The sequence below is a fragment of the Lissotriton helveticus genome, chromosome 12 (genome assembly GCF_964261635.1).
Source record: "Lissotriton helveticus chromosome 12, aLisHel1.1, whole genome shotgun sequence".
Lineage (NCBI taxonomy): Eukaryota > Metazoa > Chordata > Amphibia > Caudata > Salamandridae > Lissotriton > Lissotriton helveticus.
The window spans coordinates 792373210-792394541 of record NC_136073.1 but is presented as its reverse complement, the minus strand read 5'-3'; the positions used below and the strand labels follow the sequence as shown (position 1 = coordinate 792394541).

General features: G+C 48.3%; 1 protein-coding gene and 1 non-coding gene across 3 annotated transcripts in view; one reads left to right on the top strand and one right to left on the bottom strand.

Annotated features, from left to right (window-relative positions):
- The window catches only part of KANK3 (KN motif and ankyrin repeat domains 3), a 173756-nt gene extending 153630 nt beyond the window's left edge, over positions 1–20126 (bottom strand). The window contains exon 1 of one of the 2 annotated variants that reach the window (XM_078670868.1): positions 19357–20126. The gene's annotated coding sequence lies outside the window, so the exon portion shown is untranslated. The remainder of the gene's footprint in view (positions 1–19356) is intronic. The other variant, XM_078670867.1, reaches the window with a different exon arrangement.
- Positions 351–446, top strand: TRNAI-UAU (transfer RNA isoleucine (anticodon UAU)). Its single transcript has 2 exons — positions 351–388; positions 411–446. It is a non-coding gene; the product is annotated as a tRNA-Ile (tRNA).
- Positions 20127–21332: the final 1206 nt, after the last annotated feature.

Here is a 21332-nt window from a genome sequence, read left to right as displayed (position 1 = left end):
GCCCAGCCTTGACGACGCTCACGATGGTTTTTTGGGTTAATGAATGAGTCACGGAATTGGAGCTTCAACTAGTTCGAGCGTCCAATGCGTTACTACGCAATCGCGCCGAAGGGCGCAGCGGTCACTCGAGTGAGCCGTACATCATGGTGATTAGATGGCGGGGAAACAGTGTAATCGCTTCCCCAATCATGTCTTTATTTTGACTGTAATTATCTCGGTACTAACATTTAGCGAGGGATTGGGATGAGCGAGATATTTTCAGATCTCGGCGGCAGGCACTCAACCTACTAATGCTGAGTCCCATCGCCGATAAAATATAGCACTGTGTGCGAGTTACTTCATAGGAGCGAGCTCCAGTGGCGCAATCGGTTAGCGCGTGGTACTTATACAGCCGTAACTTGCATTGAGGCATGCCGAGGTTGTGAGTTCGGGCCTCACCTGGAGCAGCTTATTCTAGTGAGCGCAAGGCCCTTTCAAGGCAGTGATTATTATTTCTGTGGTAACTAAGGAGACGGGTGGGATAGTAACCAGGGCTGCGGGTCCCTTTTTCCCCCGTAGCGCTTGGGATATCAGTACAAAGCCCACACTCCGTTGTGTGCGGATTGTGTTGCCACAGCACACAGCCTGCTGGGGACTATGTGTACTCCCTTCCATCCTTCCTCCCCCGTCTGTCGGGGTCCGATCTGGCACTACCTGGTCCAAGGGTGGCTGAAGCAGCAAGTAGTTAGGGAAGAGGTGCTTCATTTCTGCATGTTCAAAACGAGCCAAGTTGCAACAAAGCCGTATACTAGGCACTGCGGCAGAGACCTGATAGGGCGTAGTGCAAGATTCGTTCCTATAAATAGTACGAATGTATCATCAAGCTGGCACTGTCACCCATTGTTATCCCTGGAGGTTCCACACAGCAATTTGAGCGATAAGGGCCATAATATAACAGTTGGAGAGTTGTGCGTGGAAAAAATTTGGCAAATTTGCGACTTCGTACTGTGGTATCCCACAGACGTAGCAGGATGACTCAGTGATAAGAGGTAGTGACGTGGTATGCTGCGAGGGGCCGGAAAAGGGTCTGCCTTTCGGCTGTGCTGACTCAGCCTTTTAGACATTAAAGGTTGATAAACTTTATACTAAAATTTACCCAATGGTAATAGTGGATATCTATAGTGTGTAGAAACGACATTAATGCATTCTGTAGCGGTATTTCGAAACAGGTGGGTATCGGACAGGAAACGAAAGCATTTTACACAGGGGATATCAAGTGAAAGTATAATAATGGCCTTAATTTAGGTCGTATTTTGGTTACATATGGAGGCTATGACATTGCCCACGAGTCTTACAGACAAATATGTACGTCCTTTAATTGTCATTATCAATTGTTTGAAGGTAGTTACGAGGTAGGTAGGGAATTTTAACCCTCAGCTGCTAACATAGGCCACATATAAAGTTATCCCTGGTATAGGATGTAAGAGCGAGCATGACCTAGAATATGAGTGATGTATTTAGGAACTCGGTATCATGCCTGACACGTCATAATGTTCGGTGTATGTTTGGAGAAATGTGCATCCTTATTGCTGTGCCATAAGAACACGTATGTATCAGCCTAACAGGGTCCCAGGATAATGCTTCACAAAAAGGGTACCGGGCAATGAAGCATCACACTATGGTCCAAGAAATCGATATGCTGTTTGATTAGTGTGGCATAAAATACGAGAGACTCACTTTTATTACAGGAGGAAAAGGTCTCGTAATTTACTGCGTTACTTTTCTTTAGTGGGGAACTGCAATGTTTTCATCCATTACTGGGGCTTGTAGGTTTCACTTTTGGGGATATGTTCTACATGGACAAATGCATGCCTATGGGTTGTTCTATATCTTGCGCTTACTTTGAGATGTTTAGCTCTTTTCTTGAAAGGGCCATGAGACAAGTGACGGGCCATCAGCGGGTCATGCATTATTTAGATGATTTCCTCTTCCTGGGTACAGCGGGATCTCAGGAGTGTGCACGGGCATTGCAGGAATTTTGCGTGCTCATGCGGGCTTTTGGAGTCCCGCTTGCGCCCGGAAGACGGTTGGCCCGACCACCTGCTTAGAATTCCTTGGCATTTAGATTGACTCAATGGAGGGATGTTTTAGATTACCTAGGGACAAGGTGGGCAAATTCAAGGCAGCGCTACAGTTATGCCTCCGGAAGGAGAAGGTCACTTTGCAGCAATTGCATGAGGTGGTAGGGCAATTGAACTTTGCACTGAGGATCATCCCCATGGCTCGCCCATTTTCTCGCTCTATTGCACAGGCAATGAAGGGGCTGAGGGAGAAGCACCACCGCACTCGGCTGTCGGTTGAGATTCGCCAGGATATGCTTATATGGATGGCATTCCTGGAGGATTTTAACGGCAGGGTAGTCTGGCCTGGCCCGCTGACAACATCAGCAGAGTTGGGCCTGTGGACGGAGGCTGCCGGGAGTGTGGGCTTCGGCGCCATTCTAGGAAACAGATGGGTCGCGCAACAGTGGCCGGGAGTATGGAGGACATGGGGCCTGACCAGCAACATTGGCTTCCTGGAACTTTTCACGATATGGGTGGCACTGATGGTCTGGCTTATTTAGCTTACGCAAAGTACGGCCATTGACCTAAGTCAATTTTGACGCTCTAGAATGATTATCATTGGTGTCTGCGGAGGTGATAGTTAGAACAATCATGGAACCATTCACGAATAAGGTATAACCAAGGGCTGATTGCACGGTGGAGGTAAGCACCATATGAGGTGCTGTTGACTATTCTAGGGGGGGCATTGCACCAGTCCAAACATTGCACCTGTCCATAGGACCCTGCATGGATGATAGGTTAAAGTCAACATTATTAGTGAGCTATCCTAGGGTTAGCTGTATTGCGTGCAGCCTTCAGCCAAGTCATTAGGGAATATAGAGCAGCTTGTTTTACCAGTCTTTAATCTCATGAATGAGTAAATGGAAAAGAACAGGGGTATGCCAATAAATAGGTGTATTTGTACTAAACACATCCCTTTAGTTCAGTCAGTAAACTTATTTCACACACAAGTAAATTGGCACAAGATACGTTGAGCCTATGATGAGATTTGAGGCGAATATTTACAGTGTCGAAACTTATATAGCACACTGTAATTTAGCACCATATACGTTGAGCTATAGGGGGTACCAAAGCCACGTAGTAATAACATGGTGGGGGAACCACGAATGGCATAGAGACAGGGCCTAGAGCCTTTGGACAGAATACTTGGGGTCCTGATAGTGATACACACCCTGATGTCGCACCTAAAAGGTGCCCAAGAGCCTGGTTGCGGCATCAGATAGCTCTGGGGATCCATGTGATCATGCCGGTTGGCTGGGATGATATCTCCCAGAAGCCAAAGCGGCGAGCGGAAACGGTCCTTGGGTCAGCGTATGGCCTGGCGGAGATGGGGCTGTGCTAATTCTTTTAGCTAAAGACTGGGATGCTGCACTGTTAAGTAGGCTGTCTTGTTTTACACATAAGATCCTATGCATGAAGACGTGGGTAGAAATCCAGGATTAAGAGGCGATGTCCTCGCCCGCAGCACAACTTTCTCGGGTAACAATGATTGTGAAGAGGGGAGGCCAATTTTACAGCCTACCAGGGCTAACATTTTCCGTCGACGTGTTAATGTGTGGTGACCTGGCACTAAGATTATCTAAAACTTAGCGATTGATGGTAATGTAAGTTTAATGCGTGTACAGCAGTTATTGCCGGAACACTAATGGTGTGTGTCTATCTTTCCTATTTATGTATGACCGGGTCCGTGGTGAATACCTGGAGTGCCCCACATTACAATGGCTGCAACAGGTGGACAGCCCAAGGGATGCTTACGTCAGTCACGGCTGGGTCCATGGCGGATATCGGAGGAGTGCTCCACACCGCAACATCAACAGCTGGTGGACAAAAAACGGGAAGCAAACGTCGAGAAAGAGGACATCAAGGGCCCAGGTATTCCTGGCAGGTGTAAGTGCTACCCATTCCCTACGGTGGAAGTGGGAATTTGTCACCCATGTTTTCTTGGTCTTTTCCTGGTTGCTGCAGTTTTCTCAAACCTGTCACGCAGGGGGGGGACTCATCACCAGAGGTGGTGGAGCTACAATGGGCCAGCACAAACAACACGCTGGATGCAGGACAGGGAAGAGTTGGTTGGAGGGTCTGTGCCATGGTCAGTTCAGGAGCTTCTTTCAGGGATTTATAGCTCAGCAGCCCGACCTCCTGTCAGCGGTGATACTTCACCTAGGGGGGGCTGAATTGGCTAAACTGGGGAGGCGAATACTCATTGATGGGTTCTTCTCCACTGTGGGTGGGTCTTCAGGACTTAGGTGGCACGGTGGTAGGGTCTCAACCTATCCCGGGGTGGCAGGGACTCGGTCAGGGTGTTGAATCACTCGATAAAGGGGATCAACACACAGTGGGACAAACTATTTCAAGCTCCCACTCGGCCTGCAGATGATCCAACATGGGTGTATTGGTTCTACCTGGTAATGGGTGTATTGGCTCTGCCTGGTAACGAGAGTCCATGTGACGGAGGAAGGGAGGGTCCTGTGGTCTGATGATGTCGGGGCCTGGCTGGAAGGGGTTACTAGAGGGAGAACTTTGTCGGGTAGACCTAGGCAGGGGGAGGCCAGATCGTCGGTTAACAATGCTGGCCTGTGGCGGTAAGGTCATTATCGGTGAGCACATATTTTGAGGTCTGAGGGGGCGGGCATCATCCTATGGAGGTTCCCGCCCAGGGGGAGGAGCCTGCGGGCCACTCCCACAACTCCAGGGGCAAGGTAATAGATGCTGCAAAGCAAAGGAGCGCGGGTAGGAGTAGTTCACGCTTTCCTTAGGCTGGTAGCCACCCCGCGCGCGTGGACTCATGACGCCACCGGCGCAGAGTAAGGGCCCTCCTTTAGTGGGTAAATGGAGTTCAGGGCGTAGACCGGGCAATTCCCGGGGTAACACTGCGCATGCGCACATCCAGAGGGGAGGCGCAGCTTGTAGGACCTGACACCGGTAGTGACCCTGCCATATGGCCAGAAATGTACAAAAATTCTAGATGAGGATGTTTAGTATAAGTTAGGAATAACATGTATTAGAGTTTTGTTAAAGTCAGGCTCTCAAACTTGTTGCTAAGAGTATGTACCTAAATGTCCTGCTGAATTTTTGTATAAATTGTTGATTATGCAATTAAAACCTTTTTTAATTTCATACTTTAATAAATACGGCCGGGCGACTAGCGCCCGCCTTCCAAAAAGTAAAGACGTCTCGTGTCCACGTTCCTGGGTATTGGGTGCCGGATTGGGGGGGAGGCGGCAGCTAGTCGCTGACCATGTGAAAAGGGGGGGCCCTCGGCCCCCCCGCACGCATGGCGGCGCGGCGACCGTCGCCCCCACTGTCTCCTTGGTTGCCACTCGGCGGTGGGGGCGTGCCCTGGGGGGCGCGGCCCACCGTCGATTGGCTGGCGGCCCCCTTGACCCGGATCCTGGGAAATAGGTCCGGGTCAGGGGGGGCGGGCTAGAGGAGGGGCCACCTGGCCCCTCAGGAATAAAGAGATAGGGAGCGCCCAGGAGACCCCCTTGTCCCTGGACGCTCCCTCGCCGAAACGGTGTGCCCCGCGCTCGGGGCTTCTTTGTTTTCCCACCCACCATCCCTTGGAACAAAAAGTTTGGTAGCAGTTCTTATCTCTGGTTGAAGGGTAAGTTCTGGATGTACGGTCCACGGGTCTCACAGGGTATTAGAGATGAACGGTTGGTGTATTTTGTTGATGCTTTTGTCTAGGAATTTTTCCCCCTTTTAGCAAGTCATGTGTGAAGTGAACTGTATTTAATGCTATGTGTCTTTAGGCCTTTTTTCCCTTTGTAGCTATACGTTGATACTGTTTGAAGTGAACTGTATTGAATGCTATGTGTCTTTAGGCCTTTTTTCCCTTTGTAGCTATACGTTGATACTGTTTGAAGTGAACTGTATTTAATGCTATGTGTCTTTAGGCCTTTTTTCCCTTTGTAGCTATACGTTGATACTGTTTGAAGTGTACTGTATTTATTGCTATATGTCTTTAGGTCTTTTTCCCTTTGTAGCTATACGTTGATACTGTTTTATTAGCCAGTGTAGCTGTCCTTTAGAATTTTTTCCCATAGGTCGTCGTATTTATTAGGTATGGGGCATGCGGTAAGGTCATTATCGGTGAGCACATATTTTGAGGTCTGAGGGGGCGGGCATCATCCTATGGAGGTTCCCGCCCAGGGGGAGGAGCCTGCGGGCCACTCCCACAACTCCAGGGGCAAGGTAATAGATGCTGCAAAGCAAAGGAGCGCGGGTAGGAGTAGTTCACGCTTTCCTTAGGCTGGTAGCCACCCCGCGCGCGTGGACTCATGACGCCACCGGCGCAGAGTAAGGGCCCTCCTTTAGTGGGTAAATGGAGTTCAGGGCGTAGACCGGGCAATTCCCGGGGTAACACTGCGCATGCGCACATCCAGAGGGGAGGCGCAGCTTGTAGGACCTGACACCGGTAGTGACCCTGCCATATGGCCAGAAATGTACAAAAATTCTAGATGAGGATGTTTAGTATAAGTTAGGAATAACATGTATTAGAGTTTTGTTAAAGTCAGGCTCTCAAACTTGTTGCTAAGAGTATGTACCTAAATGTCCTGCTGAATTTTTGTATAAATTGTTGATTATGCAATTAAAACCTTTTTTAATTTCATACTTTAATAAATACGGCCGGGCGACTAGCGCCCGCCTTCCAAAAAGTAAAGACGTCTCGTGTCCACGTTCCTGGGTATTGGGTGCCGGATTGGGGGGGAGGCGGCAGCTAGTCGCTGACCATGTAGCTTCTTCTCACTAAGGCCGTCAAGCCAGGGGCGTAGCTTCCATTGGTGAAGCAGGAGCAGTGACACCGTGGGGGGGGGGGGGCGAGGGGCCCATTGGTACCCTGATTATTGCTGTATTTCACAGTTTAAAATGGCGCCTAGGGGGCTATTTCTTTCCTTGCCCTCTGACCCATGACACACCGCCTACGTCACTGCGCCCAGTATTGCACTCTTCCATCTTCATGCATTGTTGTCATCATGGCCTCGTAACCCACTTTATGCAAGTTGATGCTTCACTAGGGCACTAGACAGCATCATCACTTTGGCAACTTGTGCCCGGGCACTGTGATGCCTTGCACGCTGTGGCCCCAGAGGCGGCACCTCCATTGGGGCGGAGGAGCGTCACCCCACTTAACTGTCCCCGAGATGAAAAAGAAAATGGCAATTCATCATTAGCATTTTATTTTTCATTCTGACATCCTCCCGTCCTGGACGAGCGTCAGGACGGGCGGGGCCGCTGCTGAATGACAGCAGTAGGGACTGGGAGGACGGTGGGTTGTAAGTGCACTTTTTAAATCTCTCTGATACCCTCACGGGTCTGGTTCACGCTCTATGAAACTTTAAAATAAATAAATAAAGTGTGCATGTCTTGTTAGCGGACGTTTTACGACAGCCAGCCACACATGCGCACATTGAAACAGCCAACCCAGATGTCTTAAGACAGCTGGGTTAGAGCAACTGCAGGCCTCCATACCGCTGTGGAGCGCCGAGCCAGGCTCCCTCCAATCTGGGTGCTGCTATCATGCTGGTGAGAGCAGCGCCCTGATTGGTCAAGGGTGTGTCCTGGTGGTCGGACTACAGCACAACGAGGTCCGGAGCAGGCAGTCCTGCTGTCAGGTAAGTTTGAAAAAAATATATATATTTTAGTTTAAATGTGTGCTCCTGTTCATATTGATATGTTTTTATTTTATTTGAGCTGGAGCATGCCTGCCCGCATTCTCTTTCTGTTGATGCCAGCCGCCACTGTCTGGTCCTCTAGTAACCAACCACTTTTCACACCAATCCTTTCCAACCATCACGCACTAATCATTGCCACACTGTCCCTCATCATCATCATGTTGGGTGGACAGCCTTTATGTAGTAGATGAAATTTGTATTCTGCATCACATGATCCCTGTAGGAAACAAGTGAAAGTGTGATCAACCACCCAGCTTCTCTGCACACCACCTCCCCAAGAAAGGCTGTCTTTGACCTCAATGTACTCAGCAGGCCCTCACTTGCACTGTAAAAGAGGGCTAGAATCAGTGCTTAATTTGAGCCGGTGGTTTCCGGTGCTCAGCACAGCACTTAATCATCATCACTGGTGCTCTTCATGAGCACCAGTTAAGGACACACTCATTTACGGATAGATTAAGTGATTTGCCCAGAATCACAGGGTGTTCAGCCGACGCTGAGACTCAAACCTGGTTCCCCAGCTGCAAAGTCTGCAGCTATGGCCACTGCGCCACATCCTCTCCCTACTTTCATGGAAAGTAGTTGGTTCTGTTTTAGGCGGCGCTAACAAGAGAAATGGGCTGGGGCAAGCTGCCTCCTGACCAGAGCCCCGGCACTTATTTCTTCACAAATTAACCACTGGCTAGGATGCATCTTGCTCCTGCCCCAGCTCTGTTCTGCTGTGGAGCGTTTGGGAAGCTGCAGCTGTCAGGGGCTGCTGAAAGCTGCCAGGGCCACAGATGAGAAGAACCATTACTGAAACATCAAGAAATTCATAGCTAAGCAATCTGCTCGCATGGCTGCTGAGCTGGCAGGGTGGGCTTTGGCTTGTTCACATCAAGTACGTCTTAACAATATCCTTACTGCAGATGAAACTTCAAGTTAATTGTGTGGTACATCCAAACAGATGTAGAAATTTAGCATATCAGGGGCTGGTTCACACTAATTAACAGATGCCGACAGTAGGGTGCCAGGAGAGAGCGCAAGGAACCCTTAGCTAGGTTCAGCACATCATGGTTGCAAAGCTCTCCGATGGCATCTCAGGCTGGAGTACTCGCTCCAGTCCTGTTTGAACTGTGCATTCTGGGATTTGTAGTCCAGCATTTAGAATGGTCCTGGATTTATAATGGAATAGGAGGGCTGGAGGAGCGACTCCAACCAGATTTGGCAGAAGCTGAGCCCCCTCTAGATGCTGCTAGAATTGATTATAAATGTGATACTACAAGTCCCAGAATGCAAAGAAATAAACATGGTCGGATTGGCTGGTCAAGCCTATGAGGGGACAACCGTAGCTCTCCACCATAGTGCCTGGGAGTGTGGCACAGACAGTGTAGGCTGCAGACACGGTGTGTATATTTGTTGCGTGCAGCTCAGCGGTGTAATGCAAAATGATGGGGTTCCCACCAAGATGTTATGAGGGCCACCTGAGAGCATTTTATATAAACAACTTGGACGAACCCCATACAGGTGATTCTGTAATGCTTATAGTGCCAGGCAGTTAGAAGAACCCTCACCCACCAACCTATTTGGTGGCATGCTTCCTCATCGGGTTCCCAGCTGAGTAGGCGAATGCTACCCAGCTGTGCTGCGACGCCTGATTACAGCGGAGCAGGATTTTTTTGTTGTGTGGTGGTGTGTGGTGAAGTGGTGAAATGTAAAAATATCTCTGGGATTTTTTACTGACCAATTTTTTATTCCCAGCGGCCCAGGATATGCTAAAAACAGAGATGAGGATAATCCGTGAAGATTATTAATTGGTCTTCATTATCCTGCTGGTCAACATGTTTCAGCCTTTTTGAAAAAAAAAAATCGAGGCTTTCTTCAGGACCACAATAAAGTGAAAGAGTGAAGTAAAAAAAGTGCAGGTGGCAAAAATTCCGCCACGTGTAAATCTTTACAGCACACTCGCTAAGGTGTGTTGTGCATGCTGTGGTTAGACCGTACTTACGGACCCACTGCTAAGATTTACATTGCCTACGGAATTCACGTAGCTTGTCAGATCCCGGGAGGAGCGTACACCTTTAGTCAGACATTCGTCAAGGTAGAGCGCCCGCATCCACACCTACTCCGGTCTCCTCTGGATCACGTTTTTTTGGCCACCTGAGACCCCATATCTCACACATACTCATTGCCGGAATGGAGGGGTCTTAAGGGTTGAGGGACCCGTGAAGTGGTAGGGCCCCCTTGCGTCGCAGAGGCTTGTGTTGCGCCCCATGTGCAGCGGTGGAGGATGGGGCACGCTGGTCTGCTCTTCTCTGTGGGAACCACCACTGCTCAGCGGTGTTGTCTTAGAGCCCCGCCCCCTTCCACCGTATCCCTTGGGGTCACTTATTCTAGCTTTGAGTTGTTGGACCAATGGCTGCAGAACCCAAGGTTGTTTCTTCGGAGTACTCGCCCATGCTCCCAGATGCCCAGGGCATCCTAGCCTAGATCCCACCTCATGCTTCTTCCCTTCACGTCCTACACTTCCTATCTCCTTACATGTCTCCTGCACGGTGTTTTACATCCATCCCAATCATATTTTCAATTGTTTTACTCTCTTTCTCTTGATGGACATTTCCCACCAGCTCCACCAATTGAGCAATGCCTCTCCTCTGCTGCCCCTCCTTGGGTGAAGCACTATATTCACCCTGGCCATGGCCTGCTGGGTGGAGAGTTAACACTCCAAGAAGCAGGGGGCAGCAGACAGGAAGCAGGGGGGCAACAGGGGCATCTGGAGTAGCAGCGGGGCTGGAGGGGAGAAGCGGGGGAGCAGCAGGGGAGCAGCAGGAGGGCATCAGGGGGCATCAGAGGAGTAGCAGCGGGGCTGCAGGGGAGCATCGGGGCAGCAGCAGGGGCAGCTGGGGAGCAGCAGGAGGGCATCAGGGGAGTAGCTGTGGGCTGCAGTGCACTAGCAGGGGGCAGCAGGGGAGCAGCAGCGGGCTGCAGGGCAGCAGCAGGGGCGGCAGGAGGGTATCAGGGGGCATCAGGGGAGTAGCAGTGGGGCTTCAAGGGAGCAGCAGAGAAGCAACAGGGGAGCAGTAGTGGGACATTGGGACGGCAGGGGGAAGCAGTGGAGCAGCAGGGGCATCAGGGGAGCAGCAGCAGGGCTGCAGGGGAGTAGTAGTGAGGCAGCAGGGTAGCAGCAGAGGGACAGCAGGGGAGCAGCAGGGGGCAGCAGGGGAGCATTAGCGGGGCTACAGGAGAGCAACTGGGGCAACAGGGGGCAGCAGGGAGCATCAGGGGAGCAGCAGCGGGGCTGCAGGGGAGCAACAGCGGGGCTGCAGGGGAGCAGCAGCGGGGCTGCAGGGGAGCAGCAGGGGCAACAAGGGAGGAGCAGCAGGGGACAGCAGGGGGCAGCGGGGTAGCAACAGGGGGCTACAAGGTAGCAGCAGGGGGAAGCACAGGAGCAGCGGGGGCATCAAGGGAGCAGCAGTGGGCTGCAGGGGAATAGCAGAGGGACAGCAGCAGGGGAGCAGCAGAGGGCAACAAGGGAGCAGCAGAGGGCAACAAGGGAGCAGCAGGGGGCAACAAGGGAGCAGCAGGTGGTAGCAGGGTAGAGCAGAGGAGCAGCAGCGGGCTGTAGGGGAGCAGCAGGGGGCAGCATGGGAGCCGCAGGGGTCAGCAGCTGGGCTGCAGGGGAGCAGCGGGGCTGCAGGGATGCCATGGACCCTACTGCAAGCAGCCAAACTTGCCCACCCAACCCCTAGTTGGGTAGTAAAACAAAGCCATAAACAGTGCACAGTAGACCACAGTGCCACTGCACCTGCTGTACCATTCATGATTAGGCCCTAGCCGACCAGCTACCTACGGGGCTGCAGCCCAATGGTACACTCCCAATACTATGCTGTGATTACGAGTTTGAGTTCTTATTATTTATTTTAGTTTTATTACAGTGCGAACTAGACCCAAGAGCATCAGAGCGCTTTACATGAATTACTTAAAGATTGATTACAAGAGCTGTGACTATAGATCACGGCTTTACAAGAATTACATGTGAATTATTTACATTGTTTACAGCAGGCACAGCAAAGAGTCATACAATATAGGGGAAAAAAAGTCATACAACATAGGGCAGGAAGAATGAAAACAGGGCTCGTTCATGTCAAGGCTTCATGTACAAAACAGTTGTTGACCGCCACGCTGACATTGTTCACCAGGGTGGACTCCCAATAGAGGGTTTTATTCCTACTCTTCGGAATTGAACACAGCTCCTCTGGTCTTGACCAATAAACCTACATCCCCAATTTCCTCAACAGTTCCCTCAAGGTACTAAACCAGGGAATTGTAAATACCTTGGGCTGTATTAGAAGATCCCTAATCGCTACTCAATAGGGGACGAGCTCCTCCATTGTCCATAGGCAATGCCCGAACATTAAAAGCTTATAGTCCAGCTTGTGGACCAGTTTTCTTTGGGCCAGATCGGAAAATTGGGCTCAGAAGAGTGTTGGCTGGTAGATTAAAGAGGGATTTTATAAAGCGATGGTCGGTGACAGTCAGACAATCAGTGTTCCCACTACCCCTCTATTCTGCTCCATATAAAACTCCTCTCAAGGCGTTGATGTTATATATTTCTAACGCCGAAGCCACTTTCCTAGACACTGTGTTTTATGGATCTTGCTTATATGGGCAGTCTTCTGAATTAAGGACAACTGTGTTTTCTCTATATGGGGTACCCAGCATATATTTGGAGTTAGACGGATCCCCAAATAATGAAAGACAGAAACTAGTTCTACTGTACGGTCCCCTACATGCATACGTCTCTTAGATGGCTTCGAAGTCCCCTTAGCAAATATCATATACTTTGTTTTTGCCTCACTGAGTTCCAGACCACGCTCATCGCAGAAAAGTTTTAAATAATTTAATAACTGTTGGAGCCCTTGTGGGAACTTTGATATTAATAATAACATGTCATCAGCGAAGAGAAGTGCGGGCACTCTTCTCTACCCAACTTTTGAGGCATTGCACCCATCCCTATTGAGGAAGCCTACAACCCTGTTAATAAAAAGCGAGAACAGGGTGGGCGCTAAAACTCATCCCTGTTGCAACCCCCGATTTATCATGAAGGGCTCAGTTAACCCTTTCCGTGCTCATGACGACTCCACGCCATCATGAGTCGCGGTAGGCGTGTGCTTATGGCGGCGTGGAGCCGTCATGCCGCTGCCGCTCCGCCCACGCGGCACTAATTCACCACCTGTGCGGGTGAATTAGTGAGTGGGCGGGGTCATGACGGCTCCACGCCGTCATAAGCACATGCCGCCCGTGACTCATGTCGGCGTGGAGCCATCATAAGTACCAGAGCACCAAGCCCACCCCTTAGAACCCCCGCGACACAGTGGAATTTGCGGCGGAGAGAAGGGGTTAATTGACCATCGTCTTCCCACCTAACTTGGGCTTTATTTGCTGAGTGCAGACGAATTAGTATAACTAGCAGATTTTGAGGGAGTACAAGCTCTGCCACCGCCCTGCCGAGTTTAGCTCGAGAGACCAGGTCAAAGGTAGTGCGCAGATCCACAAAGCAAGGCTACATAGATTCCCCCTTTGATAACAACTTCTCTGCAATAAATGCAGAGAAAGCGGAAGGCCGAGTTGAGGGTACTGATATTGGCACAAAAGCACATCTGAAAATCAGACAGGATATTTTTCTCTAGGATCCAATCCTGAATACGGGCCAATAGCTACTTACGGAAGATTTTCTGCAAAGAGTCAATTACACTTATAGGTCTATAGTTGGCTGGGTTTGTCCTATCTCCTTTCTTATAGAAAGGTATGATCTCAGCTAAGTTCCAGGAAGTAGGGATTTCCATACCTGAAAGAATAGCATTGGTTAAGGTATTAATATATGGGGCCCAGACTTCTAAATAGGTCATTGGGAATTTGACTGGGGCTAGGAGGTCTTGCTGCGATACAGGAGCTAATGGCTACTTGGGTTTCCTCAAGAGATATTTTTAGGGCTACCACAGTGGCAAATAAAACTTTCTCCCTCATGCCTACTAGCTCCTCCTCCTCCATGTTCCCTACAGCATAAAGGGTCCCCAAAGTGGGATACACACTCTTCAGCTGGACTGTGAACTCCATAGCAGACTTTGGTCCTTTCAGACAGTGGGCTGCTTTCCTCCAAAAGGACTTATTATCTTTGGCTACCAGTGCACTATGTAGAAAGGACCATAAGGAACATTCCTGTTGTTTCTTGGCGTACTCTAATGCCTGTCTGTATCTAGCTCTACATGCCACCATATCAGGGCGGATCTTGGATTTTACTGCACGTAAGAGCTCACCCTTCACTTTTCTACATTTCTAGTTATACCAGTTCTGCCACAGGGGCCCAACATTTCCCTCTTTCCATGACAATCCTTCTCTTTTTTCAGTTGGCCCAGAGTTTCCCTGATCTGCCTATAAAGTATCTCTTGCTGGCTACTCAACTGCTCTATTATTTCTACTTCGGAGTGTTTAGACAGCACCTCCACCTCCCCGAGGACTTTGCATTTAACTAGTTCCGAAGCCCCTGGATTTGCCTCCACCTAATCCCATCTAATTGTTCTCAAGTTATTAGTGATGGATAGCTTACCCAAATCGGTCAAGCCCCAAACATTGGGTTTGCTCTCTCCATGATTTGTTAGGGAAATGGTTAGAGAATTGTGGTCACTATCAGATCTTTTAACCACTGTCATGTCGGACACAATGGGCCAAAGGCTAAGGTCAATCAAGCAATAGTCAATTCTACTGTCATAGCCAGGTCTATTGAAGGTCATTTCACCATTCGGATCAGATTTTGTCCTAGCATTTGTGGCCCTAAAATCATGCTGCAACGTAACAGCCAATACCTGGCCTCCTCTCTTGGAGCATTCTAGCTGCAGGATTTGCCAGGAACTGTCCCACTCCTCAGACAAGTCTAAAAAGGCAGAGGTCAGGGGTTCAAATGTACAATTAAAATCCCCAGCTACCAAAAGAGGGGCATTTCTGGTGCATTCAGTCAGGACATGATCTAAAATACGTATAGATTTGGTTTCCCCTGAACCCAGGGCCACTCTAATATATACATTAAAAATTCTCATTTTTAAACCTGTGTGGTGAGCGAGATCAATTGATAAGATGTACTGGGAATCAACAGGGACTGGTTTGACTTTGGACTGAAGTGCAGTTTTCAACCAGATCACTAAGCCTCCCGAGGGTCTCCCCTTCTCGTTCCTTATTGCAATAATGCCATAAGAGGAGTACCCACACCCGTGGGGGATATACAGACTCCAGGTCTCCTGGAATAAGATCACATCATGGGAATCCACAAAAATGCCCCATTCTGATTCGACTAGCAGTTTTGGCGATTCCCACGACATTCCATATCGGGACTCTTATCTGCTGTTGGGGTACAACAGTGGAGATATAGTCGAGCCTGTGCTCCAGGATTACACCCCTTTCCTCCTCGTAAATAACATCACCGTCTCCCTCCCCTTTAAGACCTTCAGTGGTTGGGGCCAGAGCAACATGGTCAATAACAAAAGACCCAGGCGATTAATTGATGTTCGGCCAAAATAGAACTAGCGGTCAATTCTTTGCTCGCTAGGGACAACAATTCTCTTTCCTGGGCATATCACTTAATCTCCCCTTAAAAGATCTCCCCTTAAAAGAACGTGTCCTTAACTGATGCTAATGAAAAGTGCCTGTGTTGATGATTATGTGCCGGTGCTGAGTATGGGAAACCCCCGGCCTAAATTAAGCACTGGTCTCAACCTTCAAAGGCTCCAAAGAGGGTGAGGCTGGGAGGTTCCAGAGGCGGTCCTATTGAAGAGAATGGAGATTAAACATTTCTGGAGGCCGAGGAATGTTTGTAGGCCTGGTGATCCAACTGAGGTATATGGGAAGCTTTAGGACAGTTATACGAAGAAGGATACGTCTAATTAAGGAGGATTGAGGAACCCTCCAAATTAGAGTGACTTGAGAAGAAATCATGTTTTACACTGAGGAGAGACCTCCTGCAACATTCCAGTTCCCACCCTAGAAAATGACACACGCTTTGTCTTCAAGTGAATGAAATAAAAGTTTTTTTTTAACTTGGAATAAAGTTGTTTCTTTGTAATTTCAGAGGCAAACATGTCTCAGATCCAGAAAACTTTAAATGAGCAAACACAGAACTAGTAAAACCCACTTCAGTGCCAAGCACCAATGCCTGCGGGTATATTCCGTCAACACTAGGCTGGAGCGGGGGACAGACCACCACCACTGCCACCAATGTGGAAACGAAGCTGCCTAAAAGCAATTCAAACACACACACCTAAGTAAATTCCATAATCCGATTTCACAGTATAAAGCAGTGTAAGAAAGTGTCAACACTGTCAATATAAAAATGCAACTTGTACAGCACTGACAGTGGGTACAGCACAGGTCAGTAAGGCTTGTGTGCACATAACACCTGTAAATTACTAGCCAGTGTATGAAATAGTAGACAAAAGTGGGTACAGTGATGGGCAGCACTGCTTGCATGGACTTAAAGTGAGGACTGTGCTGTCCAGTATTGTTTATACTGCACTAACGTGGCTGCAGTAATGCTTAATGCTGTTTGTATTAACATACATGTGTATAGTACTGGTCATTAATGATCACTATTGTTCACAGTAACATACATCTGTACAGTACGTGTCGTTAATGTCCAGCATTGTTCGTATTAACATCAATTTGGAACACTACTGGGCATTGATGTTCATTGTTGTTCACACTAACACACATTTGACATTAATGATCAATATTGTATATATTAGCATACTTCTGATACAGTACTGGTCATTAATGCTTCAAATCGTATACATTAACATACTTCTTGTACAGTACTGGTCATTAATGCTTCAAATGGTATACATTAACATACTTCTGATACAGTACTGATCATTAATGCTTCAAATTGTATACATTAACATACTTCTTGTACAGTACTGGTCATTAATGCTTCAAATTGTATACATTAACATACTTCTTGGACAGTACTGGTCATTAATGCTTCAAATGGTATACATTAACATACTTCTGATACAGTACTGATCATTAATGCTTCAAATTGTATACATTAACATACTTCTTGTACAGTACTGGTCATTAATGATCAATATTGTATAAATTAATGCACTTATGGTACAGTACTGGTCATTAATGATCAATATTGTATACATTAGCATACATCTGATACAATACTGGTCATTAATGCTTCAAATTGTATATATTAACATACTTCTGGTACAGTACTAGCCATTAATGCTCTATATTGTATACATTAACATACTTCTGGTACAGTACTAGCCATTAATGCTCTATATTGTATACATTAACATACTTCTTGTACAGTACTGGTCATTAATGCTTCAAATTGTATACATTAACATACTTCTTGGACAGTACTGGTCATTAATGCTTCAAATGGTATACATTAACATACTTCTGATACAGTACTGATCATTAATGCTTCAAATTGTATACATTAACATACTTCTTGTACAGTACTGGTCATTAATGATCAATATTGTATAAATTAATGCACTTATGGTACAGTACTGGTCATTAATGATCAATATTGTATACATTAGCATACATCTGATACAATACTGGTCATTAATGCTTCAAATTGTATATATTAACATACTTCTGGTACAGTACTAGCCATTAATGCTCTATATTGTATACATTAACATACTTCTGGTACAGTACTAGCCATTAATGCTCTATATTGTATACAGTAACATACTTCTGGTACAGTACTGACCATTAATGCTCAATATTGTTCATGTTACATTCTTTTGATACAGTACTGGTCATTACTGTTGCTCTGAGCATTCATAGGAACAGATGTTTATACTAGGGGTGGGCGATATATTCCGATCCGCCAGTGGGATTGGCGGAATTTTGGCCACTCTGTGTTACGCTCCTAATGTGGCGTTCCGGTCAAATTCCACCAAATGATGCGTGCTCAAAAATGGTAAGTTGGTGAGCGAGATTTGGCATCTCCTAGCGAGATTTTCGGTTGCTAGGAGGGCACCCGGCGAGATTTCTCCAACACTGGCGGTCGCAACTGTTCGCGGTCAGAAAGCTGCCGCTGTAGTAGAAAATCCACTTGAGCGGCAGCAAAATCAGCTCACGGAGCTGTGCCCTTTGGTGCGCCATGGGGTGCTGTCTGCACTGATTTTTCAGCGCGGAACGAGCTCCCGGTGCTAAATCACAGCATGAGTAGCCCGACATGCCTATTTTCGTCCGTTCGCGGAATTCCACGGAATCTCAATGAGGTTTTTTTGTAACTCCGCGAGTTGCACCCAGACCTAATTTACACTACACAATAACCCAAGTCCAAAACGGATCATTATTGTTTGTATACACATAAAATAACCACATTAATTTGTTTTATGTTTATCATAACATAAAGCAGCAACTGTCCAATGTTTTATTCACGCAGTAAGTTAAAACAGGCACATAATATGTCAACATGTGCAGTAGTGGACATGGGCGGCAGTGTATATAGGTACATAGAAGCATGGCCATGATGAAACATTTTACAAAGAGACCTAAAGTATCTATATGCCACTCGTCTGTAATATTGTCATGTTTATGTGCTTGTCAGTCGTGCACTGGACCTACCAGTCAATATTGTTCATATAAACTAAGAATATGCGACCTACTGCCCAATATTTCGCAAAATGTATTTGCAACGGTATAGTACTGGTTGTTGTTTCTCCTCTACCCCCCCCCCCCCCCGCCCCTCCTCCCCCGTACACCACCACCTGGTTTGAACCTGACTCCGCCTTTAATGGACACGGATAGTTTCCTTTTATGTTATTGACATGTTCTGCTTTATTGTAAAGCGCTCTGATGCCTCCGAGCCATATCAGCGCTATATGAAATCACAAAAGTAAATAAAATGTTCACATTGACAACCTAAAGAGTGTAGAGCCCAGCATTGATCGTAGTAACACAAAGACGTAAATGCACTCTACCGTGTTGTTCTAGTTAGTGCTGTTGATATTATTGTAAAATTCCGTACAGCACTGGATTGTACTGACGGGGACGGTTTACAATAACATAAAGCATGAGAAGGGTCAGCACCGTACAGATGAGGGGTCGAAGCTTTTCAATTACTATAAGGTTTGCAATCGTATCGGCCACCTTTCTTGGTACTATTGTAACACGTCTACTGCACTGTCCAGTTCACAGGCAGAATCGGCGATTGCGTCATTACTGATGTGCAAGACAGGACAGAGAGCCGCTACTTATTTTGTGCCGGTGCATGCACCGACGCGCATCTTTGGGGAGCAAGGTTTATATTTTATCATTAGACATTGACCTAAAAGCTTTGGAGAGAAATGTAAAATAGGGGGAGAGAAGGACATTAGAAAGATGAGAAAAATGAAAGGAGAAAATCGGGACGGAAAAAGAACAAGCAGGAGGGAGACAAAAAAACATTAAGATGTTGGAAAAAAAGGCACGAGTTGGAATCAAGACCATGCGCCTTGGTATTCAGCGAGCCCGGCATTCAGCAAAAAAAACTTTGCAAACGTACAAATTAAGAGCGTTCCCGCCCAGCCCCGGCTTACCTCACGCTCTCTGGACACCCTGCCCCATTCTCCTCACACACAATCCAGCGGTTCTTCCGACATCCGCAGTGGACAGCACCGCCAGGAGGGGGCAGCAGACGACGGACCCGAGGCAGGAGAGAGTGCGCCGACTATCCGGCGGCAGATGGCAGCCCCGATCAGATGCAGAGACGGTCCCAGCGGCAGTGATACACCCCGGGGCAGGCGCAGTGACACCTCTCGGGAGGGAGTGCTCGTCGGTCCCTCGCCTCACCCCCGTGAGCAGTCGATGTGCGCTCCTGGGACAGGCTTATAATAGTGGGATCGTGTTCCTCAGAGACAGGCAGCTCTCAGAGACATCCCGTGGGCGTGCAGCATGTCCTAGCGGGACACGCTAATCCCGGTGCGTGTCCTTAAGAGACAGGAGCGTGTCGTCCCGTGCGCAGCTGTCCACAGACGCGTGTTCACCAGTGCCTGCACAGGAAGCCTGTCCTAATAAAGAATCCCACGCAGGTAAAGCGTGTCCTGTACAGACAGCACAGGAAACCTGTCCTCCGAGGGAGACTGCAAGGTGGCCTGCCCTCTAGGAACAGACTCTGCATGCAGCCTGTCCCTGCAGCGTGCCTCAGCGCCTCTGCGCCGCCTCAAGGAGCTGCGGAGTCCCGGGCCTGCAGCCAAGCCTGGGCCGTCAGTCAGCGCAGGGAGGGAGGGCCCGCACAAGTGAGCAGCGGCCGCCTGCTGCCTCGGATTCCTGGGCTGGGATCCCTCCTCCCGAAACACACACACCCTGCCTGCTTCCTGTGAGCGAGACTGAGGCAGGAGGGAAGCTGCAGTGCACTCGCACAGGGGAGCAGCCACTAAGCAAGCACTGTAGAACGAGAAGCTAATCACCCAATCACTGAGTGCCGCCGCACAGGGGGCACCCACTAAACCAGCAATGATCGGGTTAATCACCAGAGCACTGACAGTGGAGCAGACACTAAACCAAGCACTGTACAGTGATCGTGCTAATCACTAGAGCAATCAATCACCGAGTGCCGCCACACAGAGGGCACCCACTAAACCAGCAATGATCGGGCTAATCACCCAATCACCGAGTGCCGCCGCAGCCACTAACTCGGGCACTGTGAAGTGATCCGGTCATTAACAGAGCACCCTGTGCTGATGAGAACCCAGCACTCAACAGATGTCACAGGACTGAAACAGACAAAGCACTAAACCGAGCAGCAGCACTGAACTGAGAACCCAGCAATGAAAGAACAACAAACAGCGAACAGAGCAGCAACCACTGAACTGAGCAACCTGAAATAAACAGAAGATGCGGCAATGAGCAGCGTATCCAGCTTTGAATACAGCGCATATCATTAAACAGAGCAGCTAACTCAGGGCAGAACACCCAGCACTGAAGAGAGCACAGCGCTAAAGCAGGGAATTCAGTTCCAGACAGAGCAACCAGCATCGAATAGGACACTCAGCCCCGTATGTAGCAGCCCCAGCAACCAACCAAGAACCAAAGAGAGAAAGGAGCTACTTCACAGCACCCAGCACTGAGAAGGACACCAAGAGAGAATAGAACACCCATCACGCAACAGAGCAGCAAGCAAAGAAAACAGAGCCAGCGACGAAGACAGCAATTAACAGAACACCAAACACTGTGCCAATTACCCGAGAGCACACAACACTGACTAGAACACTCAGAACACACCCAGCAATGACCTGAGCATAAAGCAATGACCAGATACTCAGCAAGAAACACAAGCAGGGCTGAACAGAGCATATATCATACAAAAAAACTTGGATCAAAAAGAGCATCCATCACTAACAGAGCAGCCATGAAAGAACATAGCACCCAGCACAGAACAGAACAACCGACACCGAATCAAGCACATATAAATCAACAAAGGACCCACAACGAAGTGAACACGCAACAATAACCAGACACACCAAAGCTGAAGACAAAACTGAGAAATGAACAGAACCCCCAGCAGTGAACAAAG